Source organism: Ipomoea nil, unplaced genomic scaffold (assembly GCF_001879475.1).
Source record: "Ipomoea nil cultivar Tokyo-kokei standard unplaced genomic scaffold, Asagao_1.1 scaffold2653, whole genome shotgun sequence".
NCBI classification, from domain to species: Eukaryota; Viridiplantae; Streptophyta; class Magnoliopsida; order Solanales; family Convolvulaceae; genus Ipomoea; species Ipomoea nil.
The window spans coordinates 2206196-2214386 of NW_017619081.1; the positions used below are offsets into that span (position 1 = coordinate 2206196).

The window sequence follows — 8191 nt, forward strand, 5'->3', positions numbered from 1 at the left end:
GCTGTCCCGCCGAGAGGGCGATTGTTGGTGAGACGACCCCGGAGGTCCTCCGCGGCCCCCCGCCGACTCCCGTTGATCTGATCCCGGAGGTCCTCCCCGGCCCCCACGGACATGGTCTGTCGGCTTGCCACGATCCCGTTAGGGCGGTTGACAAGGGCGAGGTTGCGTGGGTTGCGCGAACCCCGCGAGTTGTGGGTGTTCGAACCAGATCATGTCATTGCTGTCAATGAAGGATAATAGGCAGAGCGCTTAAGCTTGTACAGCCGCTCTCAACAAGAGCATCAATGATGGATTATATGAACCCGGGGGTCCGGATTATACAACCCGTATATGTAATGGAATACAACGAACGAATAATAAAACGGTAAATATTGTATTAATTGGATATAAAACACTATTACAGAGGTTCGGGACGTGTAATAACAGGACAAATTTTGTAGGAAAAGTATGAGATGCCTCATTAGGACACCGGGGGGTGTTTATATACCCCCTGGCTGCTACGGGCCCTGGGCTCGCGGGTGGAGCCGCGGCCCGCGCCGCGGGACTCGCTCCGCGCGAGGACCCGGCCCTTGGCCGAGCACGAAGCCCGACCAAGGGGCCGAGCCCCGTGGGGTCGGCCCGCGCCGACCCCTACTGGGCCGATCCCGGGGTGGCTCGTCCTGCATCGCGGGTGGGCACGGGGTCCGACCCGGCTCGTATCGTCCTGCCCCGCTCTGACTCCGTGATTATTCCATAAGATATAAATTGAACTTCACTTATAAACTCACTAAATCCTTCATTGTAATTCATAACATTAACTCACACAAATCAATGGAACAATAAAAAATGTTCATTACAAATAGAATTTCCTACGATATCTCTACTTACAATGCTAATACATAATTTTTTTCCCCATTTTACATACAATTAATAAAAATTCACTACAAGAAAAATGCACATAGACAACGGTTAATAACCGTTGTCGTAGGGGTAAAGTTTCTGTTGTTGAAGCCAGTGTTGTTGTAAGTCCCGCGCATAGACAACGGTTAAAAAACCGTTGTCTTTTCTAGAAACAACAACGGTTTTTTAACCGTTGTCTACTAAGTGTTGTTGAAGTTGGTGTTGTTGTAGGTAACGCACATAGACAACGGTTTTAAACCGTTGTCTTTTCTAGAAACGACAACGGTTTTTTAACTGTTGTCTATTAAGTTTTGTTGAAACTGGTGTTGTTAAAAGTCACTCACATAGACAACGGTTTAAAACCGTTGTCTTTTCTCGAAACGACAACGGTTTTTTAACCGTTGTCTATTAAGTGTTGTTGAAACCGGTGTTGTTAAAAGTCACGCACATAGACAACGGTTTTTAACCGTTGTCTTTTCTATAAACGACAACGGTTTTTTAACCGTTGTCTATTAGGTGTTGTTGAAACTGGTGTTGTTAAAAGTCACGTACATTAACAACGGTTTTAAACCGTTGTCGTTTCTTTCAAAGACAACAGTTTTTGACCCGTTGTCTATTCAGTGTTGTTAAAACCGGTGTTGTTAAAAGTGATGCACATAGACAACGGTTTTTAACTGTTGTCTTTTCTTTAAAAGACAACAGTTATAAACTGTTGTCTTTTGTAGAAAAGTCAACAGTTTCAAACTGTTGTCTATTGTAAAATAGACAACGGTTTTTAACCGTTTTTAACCTGCTTAAATTTTAATCATATAAAAAAATCATTTTATCCATTCACCATGGCCAAGTGTAGTTACATAATTTTGCACAAGCTAATAAGGTTCAAAATAACAAGTCAAAATACTTCCATCACCAATTCTAATTATCATCCAAGTCATAATACTACAAAAAAACAATTCCACGAACCAAGTCTAAATGATCACAACGTTTTAATGATCAAATCATACCTACTCTATATAACTTGATAGAATATCCGCAGAACGCACTAGATCAATAACCGCTTTGTCATAATCAACATGTTGGAACTACATGTAAAAAGTGATTAAATAAATTAGTATAGATATAATAAATTTGAAATGAAATGAGAAATAAGTTAGCCATGAACAACATATTAAAGAGATTCCCATGCGAAATAAGTTAGCCATGCGAAATAAATGCCATATAATATAATAACTTGCTGGAAAGATATTCCCAGATTAAAGAACAACAACAAATTAACTGCTTTTTCAAACATATATATAAATTTGTATTGCAGAACTCACCGTTTTCCTTCATGATCAAATCCCCCATTTTTTCTTGCTCAATTACACATTGAATTTATTCATTATTCCATATCTGAAACCCTAAGCATTGATCACTGATTCTCAATGTCTGCAGCTTCACAATTCTATAGAGATGGGGTTGATAGGTGCTTTCATGGATTATGCTATTGGTTTTTATAAAACTTGAGCAATTCTGGTTGATAAAATGTGGACTGCCCAATCACCATGCATGCTTATTCTCTTCATACTTTTATCATCTTTATAAAACTAACATCCTACCATAATATATATCTAATTGTCCTCAGCTATAGTGTTTTTTTCTCAATTTTGTCTTAAAAGACTTTGGTGCCATAAAGTAGTCTTAGACTTTTGTGTTAGAGAAAATGGAATTAACTCTAATAACACAACCAAACATATTAATATAACATACACTAATATTAACCAAACACAATTCCAATACAACATCCCAATAACCTAGCATTCCGAAATAAACTCCCCCCAAGTGCTTGGTGATAACCATTAACCAGATAAGGTGGGAAAAGGACCTACAAGGATAAGTTGTGGATTTACTTTCCAGGAAAATTTTAGTAAAATGTTTTTTAAACATCAGTCAAAAACCATATTGTCAAAGAATAGAAATACACCGTAATTAACTAATAGCAATAAATCAATACTCCATAACCTTGTGTACGGGAAACAAAAAACTATATTTTTATAATGCCTCAAAATCCTATACCTTCCTTCGCGTTTCCCAATTCCCGCTTGAACTTGCATATTGTTCTCAAGGAGCAGCAAAACTTAGAATACAACCCTAGTACAGTCATGCTAGTTCCTTCACTTCATTGCCTGCTATTTCAAGGCATCGCAAAATCAATGTTTTACTTCTCAATTGTTGCTGATAATAATTATAAAAATAAAAATAAAAATAAGAAAACCCAGAAAAAAGCTTCTTAGTTGTGATTGAAAGGATAGAACTCACTCTCGGAATCTGTTCTCGAGGTATTTTGAGGTGCCTTCCTGTTCAATGCCTTGGCTGAAAAATTATTATGCAAACTCAATTTTCAAGGAATGAAGTGAAATCTAGTACACAATATTGTACACTGCCAGTCTAGAAATCTACATGAAGTTGAATAATATATTTGAGTAGATTCATGGGTATGAAACCATGCAATAAAGAAATGAGGTGATTTCTACTCTATTGATCATGTAAACAATTAGTGAAGAGATTTGAAAATAAAGAGCTGCAACAATAATAATCTACGTAGTAATTAGCCAACAAGACACCGGTAAAAGCTAGGATACAAACAATAAACTAGGTGAAGGAAAACTACGGAGTGAAAAGATGCCACAGAAGAAATTATAAAAACAATTAAATAACATCATATCGTATTCCTTGACAGATCAAAACAAGAACTACATAAAACTACTAGCCAATGAAAGTGCAAAGCAACATATTTAAAAAATAAATAAATAAATCAAGCAAATATAACTCAAAACTTAGTCACATCTAGATCAATGAATCTGGAAACAACACTCAAGGGGTGTGATATATTTTTTGATTTTTCTCCATAAAAAATGGAGAGGCATGCCTTCATAGATTCAGAAATATTGGGCAGTATGTAATATCATAAATTTTTTAACAAAAGGGCTACTAATAAAGAAACCTCGATCTTCATATTTGGGATCAACAACAAATATAAAAAATACCATTTGAAAACTCACCTTTGAATTTCCTTTTCTTTTTCGCTCTCCTCCTCTTCTTCTCTGCTTGTGTCAGCTCTGTTCCTTCTTTAATACCATTTGAAAACATCTGGTATATACAGTTTTAAAGTTGTCTAAATAAAATCCAGACAATATTCGAAATGTACTTACCTAAGCCATTGCCACCCCATGAACACCTCCTTCAATGTCCATGGCATCATCATCAAAATCTTTTAAGGTTGCAAGTTGTCTGTTGAATATAACATTCATATAAAGATTACCAGTTAATGTAAATATTATAATTGGCTTCACTTTTGCACTAGAAAGTACTCAGATTAACATTTAACAATTAAAAATCACAAATGCATAAAGCAAATTATACCCATTCGCTAGTCGTAAACGTTTCTTAGAGTTCTCATGTTTTGCTGCTAAAGAACTGAAGACACCTTTCTGTTTCAGCTTCTCCTCATGTTAAGAGTAACTGCACGGTGACTCTCAAGCTTAGCAAATGCTTTCTGTAGTTGCTGTGTCTTAGAGGTAGTGGAATCCATGAGTGTCACAACTGACTGTGAATCCTCCATAGCAGACAAGTGCCGGACAAACTACAGATATACAGCTCAATTAATATGGAACATAACAAAGAGAAGATAACCACATTGATGCATTAAGGGGAGATCCCCAACTAAATGCAACTTCCAAAATCATTTTCTAAAAAGAAACCCATCCATGCCTCTCCCTCTCATATTTTTGCACACTTTAATCTCTTTCAATGAAGTGCATGCACAAGTGATAATATATACAGAATGATAAACATGCCATCAAGTACTTGACAAAGTGAAAACACTAAAAATACTTCAAAATCAGAATCAAGTTACAGAACATGCTCATCTAGCATCATAGATTTAGAGTAAATATCATTCATTAATGATGTTTTATAATTGACATCGTGAGCAACACACCTCATGTAAAGATGTTCCCTATTCATGATGTTAATTCCCAATTTTTCAAGTGCAGCCCTCAAGCCCTTAGTGGCATTATCGTTAACAATTACATTATCCACAGTAACACTAAATACCTTGTCAATACCCCAACCAAGTAAGCGCTTCCCTATGACATCTCCTAAAGCTATCTGTATTACTCTCAATTGGACGAAAGTTCATAATTCTTTTCTGAAGCTTCCAATTGCCATCTATCCAGTGAGCAGCGAGACACATGTAAGAAATACTTTCAAGGGATGTCAATTTTTCTATGGTGAGAGACACTCTTGGCTTTTCATTTTTGAAAAGATTATTCAGCTTAGCTCTCAGATCTATATATATCTCCATTGAATATTTAGCAATGGTACTACGAGATGGATGCTCAAATTCAGGGGGAAAGGCGACAACACAAAACTCTTTGAATCCTATTCCGTCAACAAAACTCGAGGTTGAAGGCGGCGGGAAAGCTGACGAGTAGCCAGCCGAACTTCAGATTGACTTTTAAAAAAATTTAAGAATTTGTAACACATTAGAGCATTCTATAATAATGTATTTTATCCAGATCAGATACTAAATGGTTTCAAAATTACTCAACAAACTTCATATGAACTTCATTGTCCCTGAAGGGCAGTAGCAGCATGTTCCTCCTCTCTGAACTGAATATACACATTGCCCACCTAATAGCAAGAAAATAGGTAACAAAAATTAAAATACCAAACCTTTTTTCCAGAATAACAAGCATACCATGTGGTATGCTAAATTATCACAGATGTTAAGATTCTCAATCTCTTCATATTTGCTAAGCTCCTCAAACAAATCCTCATAGAAGTCCTGCACAATCAGAATTATGTCAACAATTACACCAAAGGAAAGCTAAAAGCTTGCATCAAGCAATCACAGGGAATCGAATGAAAATACCTAAAAGCTAAAAGTGCCAATTAAGCTTCAAAGAACAATTCCATTCGCCAAGTCAAAAGATCTTATATGGAAATGTCAACGGTCCACAGGATAGAATCTTCTCACTTTACTGTATCACATACATTTGAAAAATCCAACAATTAATCTAGGGTTTAAGAACACTCACAAGTTTCAAATATGAAAAATTGAACAATAGAATTAACACTAACCTAGGGTTGAAGACTAACCTGTACCATGTTGATGGAGGGAAGAGGCGACGTCGGCAGGCCGGGGAGGGAAGAGGCGACGGCTGGCAGAGGAGGGAGAATACAGCGAGGGTGAGACGGCAACGGAGGTGTGAGACGGAGCGGCGGTGGCGGTTCTAGACGGCAGCAGAGGTGTGAGGTCTGAGGTGTGAGTGTATGTCATGTACAGGAAACTGATAGCGAAACTAAAAAAATTTGCTAAGTGTAGGAGGGAAACTAAACAATTTTGCTAAGTATAGGAGGGAAACTAAAAAAAATTGCCAAATGTACAGGAGGGGAACTAAAAAATTTGCTAAGTGTACAGCTGAGGCTTATTATTATTATTAATTATTTTTTGGAAGGAAATTACAAAAATTTTTAAAAATAGAGAGGGAAGACATTTTTAATTTAACTAGTATTTTTGCCCGTGCGATGCACGGAATGGATTTGTTGTAATATATTAATAGTATTTGGATCGATATATAATTATTTAAATTAGAACATCATATATTGTGTAGTGAAATTGAAGGTATGGTTTGGATCGTTTATGTGTTTTTATGTTATCAATGCTTGAATTTGAGCAAATAATTGCTCAAATTAATAGCTAATGTGTAGATGTACGCATGCGGTGCTCTAACTTTGAAGATTTTATTTATCAATGTTCAGTATTCTTATAGATTAGGCAAATGTGCTTGTTCTCTAGCAATTCAGTTACAAGAATGAATTGATATCATAATTCATTTGTATGGAAAATATATTGGGACTGGGTATCATAACCCGGGTATATAGGTACAGAACGCGGGGGGGGGGGGGGGGGGGGGAGGGGGGGGTAAGAAAATAATAGCTTTATTACTTGGGGCACTAGGCCCAAAATAGTAACGGGTATATAGGTACAGAACGGGGGTTAGAAAATAGTAACTTTATTATCCAGGGCGCTAGGCCTAAAATAGTACTTATAAAGCCCAGGTACGGGCCCAGGCTGGCGGCCCAATTATAAAGATCTAAATACAAAGATCACAGCCCAATGAATGGGCTACAGCTAATTATGCTAGCACCACTAATAGGAATCGAACCCCAAGTGACTAGGTTGAGGCCGGGTATAGACTAGAGACCACTAGACTAGGGTGCCTGTAGGCCGGGTATATTCATGATTTTATAAGGACCGGGTCCACCATAAACCGGGCGATATAGATATAGAACAGGGTAAGAAAATATTAGCTTTGTTACCCGGGTCGCTAGACCCAAAATAGTACCGGGTATATAGGTACAGAACGCGAGATTCATAGATTTTTATACTGTAGATTCATAAATTCTATACTGTAGATTTATAAAATCTTTGGTGAATAATTTTATATTTAAATATGAACGAAAATAGAACTATTAAATTAACTTTTGAATTGCCTTATTTCTTTGTTAAATTTTTATGCACTATATTTGGACAAAAAAATTTAATTACATTTTTATTTTTGTTCTAGATCTTCTAAACATCTATTTTCATCTCGTAACAAAAACAATGAAGGTCCAAATTATAGGTAAAAGATAATGTGTAACACTTTAATAAACAAGAGTTGGTGTGGTTTAGTGGGTTTAGCTTTGTTTGCTATGTTAGAGGTCATGTGTTTTATCCTTCTTGGTGGCATTCTTAACCTATATTTTATACAATCATTGTATTGGTTCTTAGAGACAACACAGAACCAAACTCGTTATATATTAGACTAGTATTTGCGCACGTGCGTTGCACGGAATGAATTTGTTATAATATTTTAAAAATATTTAGATCGATATACAATTGTATAAATTATAACATCGAATATTATAAAATATAATTGAAGAATTGAGTTGCACCGATTATGTTTTATGATGTTATCAATACTTGAATTCGAGTAAATAATTGTCCAATTAATAGTTAACGTGTAGATATACGCATTCGGTGCTGCAACTTTAGAGATTTTATATATCAGTGTTTAGAATTTGTATTAATTGGACTAATTAGCTCGTTGTCTAGCAACTCAGTTATAGAAATTATTTATACGGAAGATATATTTTCTATGTAGACATATAGCAATTTTGTCATCTTTGTATATAAAAAACCATAATATCAATAACGTGAATTATACATTATTGAAAATCTCTTTGTAGACAGCATTGGTAGTAGTAACGGAATTTTATCCAT

The 8191-nt window shown here is 36.1% G+C and overlaps 1 long non-coding RNA gene across 2 annotated transcripts; it reads right to left on the reverse strand.

The window, feature by feature from the left end:
* Nucleotides 1–2825: 2825 nt before the first annotated feature.
* On the reverse strand, nt 2826–6211 carry LOC109154650. Of its 2 annotated transcripts, XR_002049752.1 has the most exons (9): nt 6004–6211; nt 5795–5903; nt 5621–5707; nt 4975–5553; nt 4282–4501; nt 4071–4149; nt 3921–4008; nt 3178–3231; nt 2826–3044 (listed from the first exon to the last, which is right to left on the reverse strand). It is a non-coding gene; the product is annotated as an uncharacterized LOC109154650 (long non-coding RNA). The 2 variants fall into 2 exon arrangements; XR_002049753.1 differs by lacking the exon at nt 4975–5553 and having other exon boundaries at nt 5596–5707; nt 6022–6211.
* Between the last annotated feature and the right edge of the window lie 1980 nt (nt 6212–8191).